We start from the raw sequence: 17,577 nt of genomic DNA on the forward strand, positions 1-17,577 counted from the left end.
TAACACGGATGCCAAGAAGAAGAAGTAGTTCATGCGTGGTCTTAGTACCAAACTTCAGACCATGATGACTACCTGCACAAATGTCACGTATCATGAGGCAGTTAACATTGCTATTGCTTCAGAGGAAAAATATCGGCAGCATAAGGAAATTAAGAAGAAAAAGAGCGTGCCATCTGGGTCTTTTGGCGGCAATCAAAAGAGACAGAAGATAATTTATCATCTAGTGAATCACTACCGTCCTCCTTATCACCCACCGCAGTTCCAAGCCGGTCAATAACCAAATGTCCGTCCTGCCATAACTTACCTGAACTCACAATAGACAAATGCTCCTGGTGTTCATGCTCCAACACCCCAAGGCCACAATTACCCATGTTTCAATTGTGGGAAGTCAGGTCATTTCTCTAGGGAATGCCCGTATCCTAAGCAGTATAATCCGAATTTTCAGAAGGCTCTCGGAAATCAACAACAGGGTCAAGCTCAGGACAAGAACAATAACCAAAATGCTTAGAAGGGCAAAAATGAAAATAAGACGGGGCGCGTTTTCTATACTCAAGCTGGGGAGATTCCAGAAGGGGAACCCATGATGCTGGGTATGTTTTCTGTCGCCGATCATCCTACAGTTATGCTTTTTGATTCTGGTGCATCTCATATATTCATCAATAGAACCTTTGTCATAAAGCATGAAATCCCAATTGGGGAAACAAAGGATAATTTTTATATACAGTCGCCCGGGGGACGTCTGTGTACTAAGAAAATGGTGTACCAGGTACCCATAAACCTGGGTGGGCACATTTTTCCCACTACCATGATTATTTTAAAAGATCAGGATATAGATGTGATCCTGGGTATGAACTGGATGTATCAGCATAAGGCTGTTGTAGATACTTTGAATAGGACAATAAGGTTGAGTTTGCCAGACAATAATTCTCAGCTTCTTATCCAACTTCCAATCTTAAAGAGATCAGTGGAAAAAGTTTGTGCAACTTCCATCAAAGAGATTAGAGATATCCCTGTAGTCTGTGAATTTCTAGATGTTTTTCCTGAAGATTTACCCGTCTACCACCTGATAGAGATGTTCAGTTTGGAATAGATCTTAAGCCTGGAACAACTCTGATCTATAGGAGAGCTTATAGGATGCCTCCCAAGGAATTAGTTGAGTTGAAGACTCAATTGCAAGAGTTGATTGATAAAGGTTTTATCCAACCTAGTTCATCACCTTGGGGATGTCCTGCAATTTTTGTGAAAAAGAAAGATGAGACTCTGAGATTGTGTGTTGACTATCGACCATTGAATAAAGTGACAATTAAAAATAAATATCCCTTACCTCGGATAGATTTACTTTTTGATCAACTGGCTGGAGCCAAGGTTTTGTCCAAGATTGATTTAAGGTCAGGTTACCATCAAATCAAAATTAAGCCTGAAGATATTCCCAAAATGGCATTTACCACCAGATATGGATTATATGAGTACCTAGTAATGTCTTTTGGTTTGACGAATGCCCTAGATCACTTCATGTATCTGATGAATTTAGTGTTCATGCCCGAGCTAGACAAGTTTGTAGTAGTCTTTATTGATGACATCTTAATATATTCCAAGAACAAGAAAGAACATGCTGAACATCTCAGAGTTGTTCTGACACGTCTAAGAGAACATCAGTTATATACCAAGTTCAGTAAGTGTGACTTCTGGTTAAAGGAAGTGCAGTTCTTAGGGCATGTCTTGTCGGCTGAAGGAGTTGCAGTAGATCCAAGCAAAGTTAAGGATATACTAGATTGGAAACCACCAACCACTGTTCATCAGGTTCGAAGTTTTCTGGGAATGACGGGTTATTACCGTCATTTCATTCCAGATTTCTCTAGAATATCCAAGTCCATCACTAGATTGTTGAAAAACAAAGCCAAGTTTGTCTGGTCACCTGACTGTGAAGAAGCTTTCCAGATCTTGAAGAGATTATTAACCACTGCACCAGTGTTAGCACAGCCAGATATTGAGAAGTCGTTCGATGTTTATTGTGATGCTTCTGGTATTGGTATTGGATGTGTATTGATGCAAGAAGATCGAGTCATCGCCTATGCTTCCAGACAACTTAAGCGACATGAAGAACATTATCCAACCCATGATCTGGAGTTAGCAGCAGTTGTCCATGCTTTGAAGATTTGGCGGCATTACGTGCTTGGTAATACTTGTCATATTTATACAGATCACAAGAGTTTAAAATATATCTTTACTCAATCAGAATTGAACATGCGGTAAAGAAGATGGTTGGAATTGATTAAAGATTATGACTTGGAGGTGCATTACCACCCTAGTAAGGCAAATGTGGTTGCAGATGCACTCAGTCGTAAGAGTCATTGCAATTGCATGACCGTGAAGACAATGGATCCAACTTTATGTCATGAGATGGAAAAGTTGAATATAGAGATAATTCAACAAGGTAGTTTGACCAATATAACTGTTGAATCAACTATTTGAGACCAAATTATTGCCGCTCAGAAAGAAAACAAGGGTATAGCCCATATCAAAGAAAGAGTCAGGAATGGAAAAGCGGCATGCTTCAGAATAGATGATGCAGGTGTGCTATGGTTCAAGAATCACCTTGTGGTACCAAAGGTCCCTGAGTTGCGGCAGTTGATTCTTGAAGAGGCACATACCACCATGCTCTCTATTCATCCGGGAAGTAATAAAATGTACCATGACTTGAAACAGAGATTTTGGTGGACCAAAATGAAGATAGAGATTGCTCGATATATAGCCAAGTGTGATACTTGTCAAAAAGTAAAAGCTATACATTTGAAGTCCGCTGGAGAGTTACAGCCATTGCCTATTCTAGCTTGGAAGTGGGAGGATATTAGTATGGACTTTATCGTTGGTCTACCCAAGACATCAAAAGGTTTTGACTCAATATGGGTTATTGTAGATCGACTGACTAAGTCAGCACATTTTCTTCCAGTCAAGAGTATATATCCCACTATCCAATATGCCAAGATGTATTTAGCACGAATCATGAGCTTACATGGTGTACCAAAGACCATTGTGTCGGATAGAGGTACACAGTTTGTTTCCAACTTTTGGAAACAATTGCATGCTTCGATGAGTACTAAACTTCTATATAGTACCGCTTATCATCCATAGACTGATGGTCAGACTGAAAGAGTAAATAAAATACTTGAAGATATGTTAAGGTGTTGTGTCCTTAACTATTCCAATAAGTGGGATGAATGTTTGCCTTTGGCTGAGTTCTCATACAACAATAGTTATCAAGAGAGCATTAAGATGGCTCCGTTTGAAGCACTCTATGGTCGTAGATGCCGAACGTCGCTAAATTGGTCTGAACCCGGGGAAAGACGGTTCTTTGGAGTTGACCTTGTGAAAGAAACAGAAGAGAAGGTTAGGCAGATACAAAATAATTTGAAGATAGCTCAGTCCCGACAAAAGAGTTATGTAGATAAACGACGTCGACCATTGGTATTTAACAAGGGAGATTATGTATATCTGAAGGTATCACCAATGAAGGGAGTCAACCGTTTCGGTGTTAAAGGCAAGTTAGCACCTCGTTATATTGGACCATTTCAAATATTGGAGAGGTGTGGAAAGGTGGCATATCGCTTGAAGTTACCAGAACATCTCTCACCTGTACACGATGTGTTCCATGTCTCCCAGTTAAAGAAATGTCGTCAAGTGCCTGATCAAAATATTGATATTGAAGGAGTGGAACTTGAACCTGATTTGACCTATTCGGAATATCCTATCCGAGTTCTGGATCAGAAAGACCGTGTCACACGAAGGGGGACAATCAAGTTCTACAAGATACAATGGAATAAACAATCAGAAGAAGAAGCTACTTGGGAATCTGAAGATTTCTTGCTAGAACAGTTTCAGGAGTTTCTTGCGTCGATATAGAATAATGTTAGTTGTGTTTTGTCTTTACAAACCATGTTTTGTAAAGAGACCTTAGCTGTTTTATGATCAGGTTTTGAATGTTTTTGCTTGACACATTTCCTTTTCCATTACTTTATCCTAGGACTTTTAAATCTCGGGACGAGATTTCTTTTAGGGGGAAAGGTTGTAACACCTCTGGTGTTTTAAACAGTAAAATATGCCATGTCATCATATGCATTGCACATCATTTTTGAGTTAGTGAAAAGTTTGATAATGCATTCACTAAAACAAGTTTACTTTTATGATTATTTGTGTTGACTTGTATGGATGAATCAAGTTCATAACTCTGGTATTAAATTTGAATTCCAAAACCCTAATTTCCAGCCTTTAAATTCTGCCCTAGAAAACCTAATTCAAAATCTAAGCACATTTTAGGGTTGAGCCTAAAAGGAAAAATGTAGAGCTTGTCAATGTGTACAAAGTTGGTTTTTAGAGTTTTCAAAGTTGTTATGTAAAATTTGGAGTAATTTAAAAGGGGATAAATTCTTAAAGTGTCCCCTTATGATTTCAAACTTGCATTTTCAAATCTAGATAGAATTTTGGTATAATTATTAAAGCAAAGTTGTAGAACTTTGAATTTGGAACAACTTATATTTTTGGAGATTTTTGAGTTTCCATACAAATTTGAGAGTAATTTGAGAAATTGAGTGAGTGGCAATTCGGTAGTTTACTTGAACAGTGCAAGCAGGCAGCTGTCGCCGCCGGCCATGCTTCCACCGGCTTCTACGCGCGTCCGCGAGTGCCACCTCCTGCTTTGACGTGTCCGCGTTGCCGTAACGTGTCGAGCGCACCTTCTTCCGCCGCCCTCCGCTCGCCTGATAACTCTAGGCGCCGTCTAATCGCTCTCTCCCTTCCCTCTGTTTTTTCCGTCACCGCCACCCTGCTCTATCGAGCTCACACCGGAGCCACCGAGCCTTCCCATCTCCACCCAGTGCCACCACCATAACCGTGTTTGCCTGGCGCACCCGTAGAGCCATCTAGCTGAGCCTCTCTCTCCCTAGAGTGCCCGACGTAACGTCGTCTTCCTCCTCTCCGGTGAGATGGCACCGTGATCCACTCCACCGTAGACATGGAGTTCTAGTGGGCTTCTCACTTCGCCGTTTATTGTTTCATGACCCTCATGATTTAGCGTTGCTCGTAGTCGTGATCGTTCATCATTTGGCAGTTCGCTTTTGCCGGAACGGAGCTTTGCCGTGAGTTCACACCGCCGCCATCGTCTCCAACATCGATGACTTAGCTCCGACTCGCCGCATCCATCATTCTCGAGCGCATCAGCTTTGGGGTGAGTTTTGCTCCGCCATGCCGCTGTAGCCACCGGACCACAGGACGTCGGTGAGTTTTGCTCCGCCGTGCCGCTGTGCTCGTCACTGCTTGTGTTGTAGAGCGTTGGGGGTTCTATTAAGGGCTCGGTTGAGTCCGTTAGAAGTTGCTGAGTATGCCGAAGACCTTTGTATTGCTGGCAAAGTCGTAGATCACCGGGTGCACGTCGGCCATGCTCCTCTGAGCCGCCATTGTCGCCGGCAAGGTCACTCCAGTGACCTAGAGCTTCAACCCGTGCCACCGGTGTGTGCGCAATGGCTAGGAGATCATGTTGGTCTGATTCCCGCCCCTAGAAACCTCGCCGCCGGCGAGAACGCGCCGGTCAGAGGCTCGCCATCGCGCTGCTCTCACTGACGGGTGGGACCCCGATGTTAGTGACCGTTTATGTGAAAATGATTTTTTCTATTTTGCTGAAATGATTAAATAGTGTTGTGATTAGTTTATTTTGTGTAGAATTAAATAGAGCTCCAAAAATTATGAAAAGTTTTGTGTGAGCTCTCTGAGATGTAAACTTTTTAGGAAAAATATTAAATGTTACTTTTCAGTATATTTTGAATGTGATAAAAATTGCTCAAATTAATTAAGAAATGGGTTTTCATGATTTGTCTAGACTTGTATAGTTATCCAAAAATTATGAGAATTGTTTTTACACTTAGTTATCATGTGATGAGCCTTCAAAAAAATTTTGAGCTCAATTGGAAAAAGTTGATTTATTTCTTAATTTTGAATTAATTGTTAAATTAATAAAAACAAATATTAAACCTTAATGACTTAGGTTTTGTTTGAATTTGGGATTGAATGATGACCTTGGGTCATAATAATAAAATGATCCTTGGCATTTAAAGTAAGTGTTTGAGTTTATAAAAAGGTTTAGTTAGTTTTTGGCTTGTAACTATACCGCGAAGGAAAGTTGTATTCAAGTTATTAACTTTTGCATCCATCGTCAAGCATCATGTTTTATATCTCACATCATTTTAAACATGGCATTATTACTACGTGTAGTGAACGAAAGTGAGAACATGGTAGTCTTAGTGGCTTGTGGACTTGAGAAAATGTGAAATGAGTGCTATGTGTGACATACATGTGTTGTATTTATTTTCATAAGGACTATGCATGCTAAAATGAAAATATTTGATGTGATGCCTTTATATTTATTCTTGTGTGATATATCTTGTCATATGCATCACGATTTTATTTTGTCACACACACATGCACCCCACAGATGCAATGATTAAGGGGGAGTCTCCTATATGTTTTAATGTGTGCAATTAACATTTGAGGTCATTTTATGAATTCTAATCATAATAACATATTAAGGGGGAGCCTCTCATAAATCATTGAACCCAAAAGCTTAAATGTTTATATTCTTTTGTAAGCTTTAATTGAGTTGTCATCAATCACCAAAAAGGGGAAGATGGAAAGTGCATCTAGCCCTTTAGTGGGTTTTGGATGATTGAATGACAACGTGATTAAAGGTCTAACCCATTTGCTAGGTGTGGATAGGTAATAGGTTATCTCACAGGTACTTAATTAAAGCCAAAATGATGTGATGTTGTATAAACAATCTAGTTCAAGCATAAGACAATAATGCAAATGGAATTCATGCAAAGGCTTATTTTATTGTGGGATTTCCATGTACTGTGTGAAAGCAACCTCGTAAGAATTAATTAATGAGACATGAGGGATTGCATATGGAATGGTCTCATATTTGAAGCTTGCTAAATTGAAATGAAAAAGATAACAATACAAATGAATGGATGATTCAACATAAGATGTGACTTGATGGCTTGAGATGGTGAAGATAGCAAGGAAAGGCTTCGAGGTACTAAGCAAGGGTGAAGGGAAAGCGACGGCTTGGCGGGCGAAGAACCTAGTTAGGGTGAAGAAGGAAGTACTTGCATTTAGTTGAGGTACTAATCAAGCTATGATGGCCATGTTTATGTGGAGGATCAAATCACTATTGGAGTATTTGATGGAAGTGACTTGATACATTTGGGATTATTCAAAATTGATGAATGGAATCAAGTCACGTGCTCAAGAGAAAAGATCAATATCAACATGTTGGCACCCTTACTTGATGAAGATTGAAAGAGACGGCATTAATTCAAAAAAGGTCAACTCAAGCGGTATAAATTCGTTTTTCCTTTAATCTTGAGTTTAATAGGTATGCCGTACTATTAAGAGGGATGCATCATGTTGATAGATAATGTTTCATAAGTGCTCAAGCCAACCCATGTGAGTTTTGAGTGTTCGACAGACAAAAGAGCTAATCTATTTTTTGCTGGTCTGGCAATACCGGACGTGCCGGTATTTGCCCAGCAATGATAAAAGTGTTGTTCTCGGGTTAGTTCGTCGGGAGTTCCGACGTGAGTCGGAAGTTCCGACGGTCAGGAGTTCCGACGTCTCGCGCTTAAAACTGACTTGGAGGTTCACTGTCCTGGTCATACCGGACGTGTCCGGTATTCATACCGGACTTGTCCGGTATGGACGACCAGAGGCCAACGGCTAGTTTTCAAATGCCTTGAGGGCCGGGAGTTCCAACGTAAGTCAGGAGTTCCAACGGTCGAAAGTTCCGACGGTCGGAAGTTCCGACGGTCGGAAGTTCCGACGGTCGGAAGTTCCGACACCTCACAAACTTCAACTCAGTTACTTAGTTTTCAAATATGCTGAGGGTCGGGAGTTCCGACGTGGGTCGGGAGTTCCGACGTGAGTCGGGAGTTTCGACATTCATCGGGACTTCTGACACCTCATATTGACACTGTAACTTAGTTACCGTTGGGGCAGTATAAGTCATGACGTGTCCGGTATGGCAACGACTATAAAATGGTTAGTTTTTCCAAGGGGGCTATAAATACCCCAAGCCTCCACCTTTGAAGGCTGCTGATTCTGCTGGTTGCTATACACGTTTTTGAGCCTTGCCAACTCTCCCAAGTCCTCTCTTAGTGAGTGTGTGATCCAAATTGCCAAATTAATTAGTGGGTTGAGAGAAATTCAAAAAGAGAGCAATCCAACCACTTGAGCACTTGTGCATATTGTCAATCTCGTGATTCGCATTTGTTACTCTTGGACTCTTCGGTCCTAGACGGTTAGGCGTCGCCGGAGAGCACCCGAGAGATTGTGGTGTGCCTCGAAAAGTTTGTAACAGTCGATTTCGCTACCTCGAAATCAACTAGTGGAAGGAGGAAAAGGAGATGGAAAAGACTCCGGCTAGAGTGACCTTCATGGTTCCCTCTAGGGCTGACCTTCGCTGGGTCGCTCGCAGCCCCCTCAACAGAGAGTAGGACTCAAACGAGTCCGAACTTTGATAAAACAAATATCGTGTCTCAATTCGCATTTTATTTGATATTTGTGTTGCTCTAGCTCTTATGCATGCTCTCTGTGTATATTATCATCTCTAGTAGGTGCCTACAGTTTGGTTTGAAGATAGAAATTGAAAGGAGCAAGTTCGGGGCTGATCTGCAGAAATCGTGTATACCGGACACGTCCGGTATTAGAGCTCAGTACTGAAAATATTTATTCTCTGTTCTCACTTTGTGTTTTAGGGTTGTAGCTTCTAGATATATTCTTTATACCTTGTTTACTCTGTGGCTAACTTGTGAGGGGTGGTATTATTCTTAATTTGGAGTTTCCATTTTGGAAACTCCCTTTTCTAATTGTTTTCGTATTTAAAGGTGTTAATTTTTAGAAACGCCTATTCACCCCCTCTAGGCGGCACCCTAGGTCCTTTCAGGGGCGCGTCCAGAGGGTGATGCCCAAGACTCTATAATTAGTAGCCGTCGCTCTCTTTAGGGTTTGGATTTTATTTAGTTCTTGATTTCCTTGTGAAACAGACGTCGTTTTGCTGTAATTGCGCCACCAAGGCCGCTTGCTGTGAACTAGGGCCCTAGTTCTTGATCTTGTTCGCCTGTGGCGATTAGTCCTTTCGAATAAAGACTTGAACTCCTTCTCATTATCATAAGCCTCATATTTATTTGCAATTTCAGACTACGTTCATCCCGTTCTTACTTGTGTTCTAGATTCGCTTGTAGGAAAGCCTTCTCGGCGAGGTCAATCGCATTCGCGTGGTTGATAACTAACGGAGCAGTGGTGTAACGGTTGTGAGGGTCTGAATCAGTCTTTGTTCGAAGCCTAGATCATGAACGTCAAGTCTCCACCAATCGACGCTATCGTACCTATCGAAAGATCGGGCCTTGTCTACATCAGTAGAACCACTCATTGAAACGACACTTCACAAATCCATAACGCTACTAGAGAATATATTAGTACACGTACACATATATAGATAAACATTTAAACAGATACACTTTCCACTTACTTCATGTCTGTTCGGACACACGAACTTCAACATATTCCTCGTGTTTATCATAGCTCGATCTCCGCATTCACACAGAGGAGGTTCCTCGAGTCGTCTAACTGTGGCTAGGTGCTTCTCCTTAGCCATCATTGGTGGGGGGTTAGGGGAGGGTGGAACCCACCGCTAGAAGTGCTCACGTGGATGTCTCCCTCTACACCAATCGTTGAAAAGGAGGTACCTAGGGTTAAACTTTTCTGCACCGTCGATCCACTGAAAGAAAAATCATCTCTCATGGTCCTACACAACAAGATTCCAACAAAATATTAGTAGCCTACTTACACAAATAAAGAAAAAAAAGATAGTGGAAACATTTATTTATATTAAAACGACTGCATGTGTAGAAGCAACGCACCGCTATGTCTGGATGTCTCGATTGAAACACGTCGGCTGGAAAACCACAGTCACAGTTAGGGACAGGGAGGTCAGGAGGGATGGGGCATCTTTGCTAGACGCGTCGGGGCATAATTCTCGAGGACGACCCCGTTTTTGCCAAAACTTCTTCCGATACATTTCTTGCATCTAACAAAACGGTTGTAATTTAACAAACAAAAATCAAAATATCACAAATTAATGTCAATGAGAACCATTTGCATTACAACAAATAAAATATAACCTACACTTTGTTGCAAACTCTATCTTAGATGCAAACATGAAAACTATATAAAAACAATACTTTGGTCAGTAAAAAATAAAATTTAGTACATCAACAGTGTGTCCATATATTTATTCACATATAAAAGTTGAGATGCAAACTCAAACAAGTAAAATACATGGTAATCATAATTCTAACAAACCAATTAATCTTAACATTGACAATCCTAATCCTAATCCTTCAATCCAACGTTCTAACGAACTCATATTTTCCTCCATACCCTATCTACTCATTTAAATCATTCGATCCACCCTGGAGGCCAAGGAGGAGCTTCATTGCATGGCACGTGGGCAGCCTCGCCGCGCCCCCTTGCATGGCGCTGCCGCGTTAATTCGCCGCCGTGCGAATAGGCGCGGCCAAAAGTGTTAGATTTGAAAAAAAAAATTAAACAGTGTTATTTTTAAAATTAGTTTAAAAAATGTGTTAAAAATAAAAAAAAATCCACCGAGAAAACTAGCTTCGACCGGAACGGGAGGCAACGAGTGTAAGGGGTTGGACGGCAATTTGCTTACATCTTTAGTCTCCTGTTTAACATGGGACGTCTAAACCTTAAATTAATTACGATTGAGCTTTCTACGAGTTCACTCGGTAGGAAACAATGTAATAACCTTAGGTAAAGGTATGGCGCGCGTGGTAAAGAGTAGTAGCTGGGAGAACTAACCAATTACTAGCTCCTAATTAATTCGACAGTCCTTGCAACGTGGAACAGAAGAAAGCGAAGCGTCCTGTTCGCTTGGCTTATACAGCTTGTTCGGCGGGGCTTATACGATCGTATACGATCGTAGATTATAAGATAGAATAGTATTTTTCTCTCACACCAAACCAACCAACAATATATAATTCACGATCGTTTACGACAAAACGAACAAGCTGATAATATGTACTTTTTCAGCCAAAGAACCATAGTTTTTTCTCACAACAAATCATCCAACAGTACTTTCAGCCATAGTTTTTTAGCCAAGCGAACAGTGTGAAGAGGTTTTACACCTGATCGAAGCGGACTCATAACACTGTTTTTTTTTTTTGACAATAACAACTTTTAATATATAATGTTAAAGTACATTACAACAGTGTGGAGAAGAAATTCCCATATTACGTGGCACAGCCAACTGCCCAGACGTACGTGCTGTTGTCACCATTGGTTTGCTCATGTAACATTGCTTACCACATACTCCGATCCGTGGTAGGAGTACGTCACTAGGAGGCGCCTTGCGTATTCAAAATTCGGGTAAGGTACACCACCGGGTTTCATGCATCGGCAACGGCACGTAGGGCCTTTTGAACAGACTAATGTAAAACGTAGGAATCGCTGAAAACACAGGAACAGAGGTGTAAAATAGAGGATTGAAAATACAGGATTTTTATAGGAATTGGTTTTTAGAATACAGGAATACTAATAATATAGGAATCTATTGATTTGCAGTAAGGATAGTTGTTTAGAGTAAATAAGAGCTAACTACTTATTAGCAGCTGTAGTATCCTAAAAATATGCTACATGGACGTATGATGCAACCACTTACTTTTGTCTAATCAATACATGTAGATAATAAAAAATAGAGATGCATGCATCTTCACAGTGAGCTTGTCTAATCAATGGCTACTGTAAACTGCAGCATCTGTCATCATAAGCTTGATTAGCCTGTGAGCCGCACGCAAGCGCCGCAGAAAAATTCCATCGGCTCAACGTGGATGTTTTTTTCCTCCAAAAAGTAGAGGATCGCTCGCCGTTTCAAAGGAAACGGAACCATTCATTCCTTTGTTCCAAACGCATCTACAGTGAAAAAAAACCATAGAAACTTCATTTCTTCATTTTTCCTTTGCTTTTCCCGTGAACCAAACAGGCCCGTAGCCAAGGAGCGTGCAACCGACCGACGACGAAATGGGCAGCGGCATGGTTTTAAATAGCTCAACATTACTAGTATACTATGTATTGATTGGTTGATTGATTATAGCTAGACAGAGAGTGTTTTATAAATAATAAAAGAAGTTTATGTATGTTAGTATCTTGCAACGACCATAACCGGCGAGGATACTGGAAAAATCTCCTGACCATTCCAGAGCGGAAGAAGGAGATAAGCAACAAAAATCCGCACTAGCCGTCGTCCATGACTCGGTCATCGCATCGGAATATCGGATGGCATCGCAATCAGTGAGCCGCCCCGCCCCCATTCATTCGTGCTGGCCTGGCCACCGGCCGAGGAGCCGTGCGTTGGACTTGCGCAGAGCATGCCGCACGAGGAATAAAATTCGGGCCGATTGGGCGGCGGGGTTGATCGACGCATCCCGGCACCGGTACCGCCCTCGCTGCGTACTACGCTCTGTACTGCGTCCAACGACGACTGCCTGGCCAGCAGAGGAAGCTGCTGCTCTTTGTTGGTCTTCATCTCTGCCCGGCCGGCCCCTCCCGTCGCGTAATCTCATCTCAATCAATCGTGGCGCCCGCAGGCTGGCTGCCCGCGAGGGCGGGCGCGGCCGACCGGGCAGCCTGGTTGAGGTGGGCGAAGGCCGTGCGTGTCCGCCATTGCATGCATGTCAGCATGTGCCTGTGCCTGTGCGGCTGGGTGGCCTGGGTGGAGGACATATCAGCGGCGGGTGAGACTGAGACGAGATCATGGCTACGGCGACTGCGATGCGGCTTGCGCACTCCATCCATCAGACGGTGGCGCAAGTGGACGGACGCTGGCTCGGGCGTGGCGCAAGTGAACGAAAGGCGAACCCAATCAGCGCCGCGGATGGGCCGGACGGAGAGTCCTTCTGGTCTTGTCGCTCCCGGCGCACGTCGCGTCGCGTCGCAGCAGCGCGCTCCCCATCCAGCGTGGCGGGTCACACTCACACGCTTCCCCGGGCCGGACCGCTCCAACGTTCACCTAGGTGCCGTTTGGAGTAGCCACTAGTAGGCACGTCCAGCTACTCCGATCGTAGGCTGCTCTGGCGGTCTGGCCCCGCTCGGAGCCTGGTCTCGCCTTGCCTTGCCTTGGGTCGGATTCCGATCGCCTGGGGGCCCCGTTGTTCCAGACCCTTCTGTTCTGCCACCGCCCTCCAGCAGGTCCGAATTCCCCATCCCTATCCGCGGCCAGCCAGGGCCAGGGTAGTCGTCGCCCGTGCTCGCTGTTCCAACTCCAACGGCAGCAACGCCGACAGCCGCTGGGGTCTCGGCATCGGCAGGGCCGCCACTCCGCGCGCAGCCACACATCCCACCCATCCGTGGGCCGCAACGGCTACGTGTCGCGACTCGGCTCGCGCGCCGCAATTCTTTACCGTGTCATGTCTGCTCCGGTGCCGTACTGTTTCGACGCTGTCACGATTCACGAAGAGCGTGGCTGCGTGGGAAGCGAACGACTGCGCCTGTGCGTCAACCTCTCGGATTCCTCTTTTCTTCTGGTTCTGGGGGTTCAGGCGACGGAGGTGCCCACCTGTCCACGGGAGGTCGAAAACGTTTGGAAAAATGTCTTAACCATTTTTGTTTTCTAAGACGAGCTTCGGCTCGACTGGCCAGGAGGTGAGGCGCCTCTGCCTGTTGACCGGAGTTCGAGCTCCGCTGTGGGCAGAATTTTCGGTACCTACAAAAAAAAATCCCCTCGTCTGTCTCGACTTTCCCAAAACACAGGCAACGGACCGGCCGACTCACAGGGTAACGGGCCCCTATGTAAGGGCGGGACACGGTGTTCAGGGGTTTTCTCGGCCTGCGTGAGAAGGTCTTCTTCCTTAAGCACAAAGTTGCAGGGGCTGTCTGCCCATCGTAGGCCGAGTTTTTTTTAGTTGAAAATGAGAACGGGAAGGTTGGATGGGAAAATGAATCTGGTATTACGGGATATTGGGAACGGAATATTTCGAACGGGAACGTGTCGATTACGATCGGGAAGCGGTAACACAAGACAGGAACATCCATATATGTAACCACTTGAAACAGTGAGCTCGATGCAACAATAGCAACCATGTATAATCCATATGCAAACAATAGTAAACAGTGCGCGTCTCCGTGGCATAGAAATAAAAATTTGCACGGATGACAGATGATCATTGCAAATTAGGCAATTAGCAATTAAAAAAATTAGAAATCGTATCATATAGTTTATGCTTACTTTGCGGCTGCTTGCACCTTGCACAGTTGCGCTTGCGCCTGTAGATTTGCTTGCTCACATAGTCGCAGCGAATCAGTGGTCGCTCGGGCTCGGCTGCTTGGTGCTCGCTATTGGCAGCCGCAACACAGACTGCAGCTCTACCTTTGATGTCTGCCTGTCCGCAGTCCGCTCCGCTTCTGAATGACTGAATCGCTGATCGGGATCGCTCGCGGGGAACTGGAAGTGACGTCGATGCGAGTAGCGAGGCGTGAGGCGTCGCCGCCGATGTTAATTTCCTCGTTGCGACTCCTGAGAGTCGTCTGCCGCCTTAAAAACGGGAATTTCCCGCGGGAGTTCCGGACCAAATACGAAATCCGCTAATTCGGTCGGAAAATCACTCTAACCGATTTCGATCCCGGATTCGCCGAATTTTCTCGGATTTCTTCCCGAATCCGTTTTTTCCGAGAAAATGATATCCAGCCGGGAATTCCGGTGTTCGGTGTCGGTCGATACGGGAATTTCCCGTTCCCGCTTTCATCCCTACATGGGAGCCCGACATGCCCCGATCCTCTCGTATCTCGGGGCGTGGATGCGATGAAAAGGCAATCACATGGATCAAGGTCTCATTTTAATTCAAGGTGTGTTTAAATTCAGGGTGCAAATTTTTGACGTGTTACATTAGGTGTCATATGAGGGAGCCATATGAGATGTTCGGATACATATAAAAAAACAAATTATAGAATCCGTCAGTAACCCGCGAGACGAATTTATTAAGCCTAATTAATCTGTTATTAGCATATATGTTAATGTAGCACCACATTGTTAAATCATGAACTAATTAGGCTTAAAATATTTGTCTTGTAAATTAGTCGTAAACTGTGTAATTAATTATTTTTTAAGTCTATATTTAATACTTCATGTACGTGTCAAACATTCGATGGGACGTAAAGTAAACTCTAGAGCGAGTAACTAAACAATAGGGATGAAAACGGTACGGATATTTTCTGACCGTATTCGAAACTGAATCCGCTTAGAGGGGTTGAGATCTGTCCGTATCCGAGTCCGGATATCAACATCCGATACCGTATCCGTATCCAAATACTCAAATCGCATATTTATGATATCGATATCCAATCGTATCCTATCTGACATAGTTGACACTATCCATATTTGAATCTGAATTCGGACAGAAATATGAAAATAAACCGTCCGTATCATGCAAATATGCAACCCATTCATTTTCCTTCGTCGTATCCTTCAACTATTTTAACGAGGAGAGTCCAGAACAGGAAAGCGCAGCGGGCGCTCCGAGAAAACGGGGTATCCCTCTACGGCATTTGCATGTGCACTCGCTGCTGCTGCAGGCGCTCAGCCACATGTTTCATCGGGAAACCTTTGTTTATTCCTCCTAATTAATTACTACCACTGGCAGACCCGGTCTTCTAATGTTCCCCAACCGGGCGGCAGCAGCAGCACTGCAGCAGAGGGACGAGGGATGAGAGCATCTCCAAGTTCTCCGAACTTCTCCTAATCCTAAATTTATAAAAAGATTCATAAAAAAAATCATCTTCAACAACGTCTAATATAATCTCTTAATATTTTAGAAGTTTAAAAAAAAATCTCTTTATCCGCGTAACTTTACGCGCCGCACAAAGTATCGTTCGACTCCCGTTGCGACGAGATCCCCAGGACCGGCACTGCGCGAAACTACCTCAGCTCGGGCTCCTCGGTGCTGCTCCCGCTGAAACCCAACCCCACCGAGGCCGATGTGCTGGTCTGCGGCGGCGCGCCAGCGGGCTCCTACAACGCCACCAAGGGCGGCGCTGGCACCTTCGTCCCGGCGCTGACGACGTGCGGGCGGATCAAGATCACCGACGCCGCGCCGGCGTGGGTCATCGAGACAATGCCGTCGCCGCGGGTGATTGGCGACATGATCCTGCTGCCCAACGGCGCGGAGGTGGCGATCATCAACGGCGTCGCGGACGGCACCGCCGGGTGGGAGTCCGCCAAGACCCCGGCGTACGCGCCCGTCGTCTACCGTCCCGACCACTCGCCGGGGGACCGGTTCGAGGAGCAGACCGCGACGGGCGTCGCACGGCTGTACCACTCCTCCGCGACGGCCGCCTGCTGGTGGGCGGCAGCAACCCGCACACCTACTACAACTTCAGCAACGTGCAGTTCCCCACCGACCTCAGCCTGGAGGCCTTCTCGCCGGAGTACCTCTACGCGTCCAACGACATGCTCCCGCCGAGGATCCTCGAGCCGTCCCCCACCGGCGCGGCGACGAGCGTGGCATACGGCGCGACGGTGGCGCTCCAGTTCTTGGTCCCGGCATCGGCGCGGAGAAGGCGTGGCGGCGCCGCGGGCCTCGGTGACGTGTCGGTGACGATGGTGGCGCCGTCCTTCACGACGCACTCATTCGCGATGAACCAGCGGCTGCTGTTCCTTGATGTGACCAAGAATGTGGCGGTACGGGGCCGAGCCGGCGCACGCCGGCTACGACGACGATGCCGGCGACGGCGGTGCTGGCGCCACCGGGGTACTACATGCTGTTCGTGGTGAACGGGCACATCCCCGGCGTGGGGATCTGGGTCCAAATACAGACACAGCAGTGACAGCGTGCGATTGGGAAGGGTTATAGATTTCATTCATTTTGTTTTCGTTCTGCCATTCATATACTCTTGTTAGTTCTGCCATTCATTTTGTTTCGTTCTGCCATTCGCGGTCTCAGCGTTCGGCGCGTCCGGTAGTTTTCCGGGATGGAAAAGGAGAAAACCCGCAACATAATTTATGTGGGCTTTAAATTTAATTTTTTTAGATGTTATTTATTAGAAAATTTTGAAGATAATTTTCTTTTTTTTTTAAATTTTTTTAGAAGTTGCCAAACTATAAAATTTAAGGAGAAAAAAAATAAGAAACTCTTAGAGATGCTCCGAGGATGGTGGATGGTGGATGGTGGATGGTGGATGGATCAGCCCAGTCACGTTGCATCACGCACCGCGCACGGGTACACCTGGGGCCTGAGCGTTCAGGGGTTATCTGGATTGGTTAATTCAAAATTCAGGTAATAAAAACTGCTGCCTGGTATTTGGGTTTGAGTTCGGATAATTCGGATACAGCTTCTGTGCATGTGAGTGTGACACTGTGTGTGTACGGGCGGGGCATATGTTACCTGATGACTGATCAGTGATGCTGATGCCATTGCGGCGGTGTGTGCTTTGAAATACGACGGGTAGGATTCTCCTTATTTT

The 17,577-nt window shown here is 44.9% G+C and overlaps 1 pseudogene; it reads left to right on the forward strand.

The window, feature by feature from the left end:
* Positions 1-1,818: 1,818 nt before the first annotated feature.
* LOC136548449 (aldehyde oxidase GLOX1-like) lies at positions 1,819-16,975 on the forward strand (annotated as a pseudogene).
* The last annotated feature ends 602 nt before the right edge of the window (positions 16,976-17,577 follow it).

This window comes from Miscanthus floridulus, chromosome 4 (assembly GCF_019320115.1).
Source record: "Miscanthus floridulus cultivar M001 chromosome 4, ASM1932011v1, whole genome shotgun sequence".
Lineage (NCBI taxonomy): Eukaryota > Viridiplantae > Streptophyta > Magnoliopsida > Poales > Poaceae > Miscanthus > Miscanthus floridulus.